The following is a 1763-nucleotide window of genomic DNA, read 5'->3' on the forward strand; positions in this document are numbered from 1 at the left end:
TTTAAACATTGAAAGTGCAGGTTGGAAAAAGTATGTGAACCCCCCAAGGCTAATGACTTCTCCAAAAGATAATTGGAGTCAGGAGTCAGCTAACCTGGAGTCAGGAGTCAGCTAACCTGGAGTCAGGAGTCAGTTAACCTGGAGTCAGGAGTCAGCTAACCTGGAGTCAGGAGTCAGCTAACCTGGAGTCAGGAGTCAGCTAACCTGGAGTCAGGAGTCAGCTAACCTGGAGTCAGGAGTCAGCTAACCTAGAGTCAGGAGTCAGCTAACCTGGAGTCAGGAGTCAGCTAACCTGGTGTCAGGAGTCAGCTAACCTGGAGTCAGGAGTCAGCTAACCTGGAGTCATGAGTCAGCTAACCTGGAGTCAGGAGTCAGCTAACCTGGAGTCAGGAGTCAGCTAACCTGGAGTCAGGAGTCAGCTAACCTGGAGTCAGGAGTCAGTTAACCTGGTCAGGAGTCAGCTAACCTGGAGTCAGGAGTCAACTAACCTGGAGTCAGGAGTCAGCTAACCTGGAGTCAGGAGTCAGCTAACCTGGAGTCAGGAGTCAGCTAACCTGGAGTCAGGAGTCAGCTAACCTGGAGTCATGAGTCAGCTAACCTGGAGTCATGAGTCAGCTAACCTGGAGTCATGAGTCAGCTAACCTGGAGTCAGCTAACCTGGAGTCAGGAGTCAGCTAACCTGGAGTCAGGAGTCAGCTAACCTGGAGTCAGCTAACCTGGAGTCAGGAGTCAGCTAACCTGAGGTCATGAGTCAGCTAACCTGGAGTCAGCTAACCTGGAGTCAGCTAACCTGGAGTCAGCTAACCTGGAGTCAGCTAACCTGGAGTCAGCTAACCTGGAGTCAGGAGTCAGCTAACCTGGTGTCAGGAGTCAGCTAACCTGGAGTCAGCTAACCTGGAGTCAGCTAACCTGGTGTCAGGAGTCAGTTAACCTGGTGTCAGGAGTCAGCTAACCTGGAGTCAGGGGTCAGCTAACCTGGAGTCAGGAGTCAGCTAACCTGGAGTCAGGAGTCAGCTAACCTGGAGTCAGGAGTCAGCTAACCTGGAGTCAGGAGTCAGCTAACCTGGAGTCAGGAGTCAGCTAACCTGGAGTCAGGAGTCAGTTAACCTGGAGTCAGGAGTCAGCTAACCTGGAGTCAGGAGTCAGCTAACCTGGAGTCAGCTAACCTGGAGTCAGGAGTCAGCTAACCTGGAGTCAGGAGTCAGCTAACCTGGAGTCAGCTAACCTGGAGTCAGGAGTCAGTTAACCTGGAGTCAGGAGTCAGTTAACCTGGAGTCAGGAGTCAGTTAACCTGGAGTCAGGAGTCAGTTAACCTGGAGTCAGGAGTCAGCTAACCTGGAGTCAGGAGTCAGCTAACCTGGAGTCAGCTAACCTGGAGTCAGGAGTCAGCTAACCTGGAGTCAGGAGTCAGCTAACCTGGAGTCCAATCAATGAGACCAGATTGGAGATGTTGGTTAGAGCTGTCTTGCTCTATAAAAACACTCACAAAAATGTGAGTATTTTATTCACAAGAAGCACTGCCTGATGTGAACCATGCCTTGAACAAAATAGATCTGAGAAGAGCAAAGATTAAGAATGGTTGACTTGATAAAGCTGGAAAGGGTTACAGAAGTGTCTCTAAAAGCCTTGATGTTCATCAGTCCACAGTAAGACACATTGTCTATAAATGGAGAAAGTTCAGCACTGTTGCTACTCTCCCTAGGAGAGATGCATGCCAGAGCACAGCCCAGAATGTTCAAGTTTAAGAAAAATCCTAGAGAGTC

The 1763-nt window shown here is 50.1% G+C and overlaps 1 long non-coding RNA gene across 16 annotated transcripts; it reads right to left on the reverse strand.

Moving 5' to 3' along the window:
• Positions 1-172: 172 nt before the first annotated feature.
• Positions 173-1400, reverse strand: LOC127918687 (uncharacterized). Of its 16 annotated transcripts, none has more exons than XR_008100615.1 (3): positions 1358-1400; positions 821-879; positions 173-204 (listed from the first exon to the last, which is right to left on the reverse strand). It is a non-coding gene; the product is annotated as an uncharacterized LOC127918687 (long non-coding RNA). The 16 variants fall into 16 exon arrangements; XR_008100614.1 differs by lacking the exon at positions 1358-1400 and adding an exon at positions 1152-1194; XR_008100617.1 differs by having other exon boundaries at positions 195-226.
• Positions 1401-1763: the final 363 nt, after the last annotated feature.

This window comes from Oncorhynchus keta, unplaced genomic scaffold (genome assembly GCF_023373465.1).
Source record: "Oncorhynchus keta strain PuntledgeMale-10-30-2019 unplaced genomic scaffold, Oket_V2 Un_contig_14682_pilon_pilon, whole genome shotgun sequence".
NCBI lineage: Eukaryota > Metazoa > Chordata > Actinopteri > Salmoniformes > Salmonidae > Oncorhynchus > Oncorhynchus keta.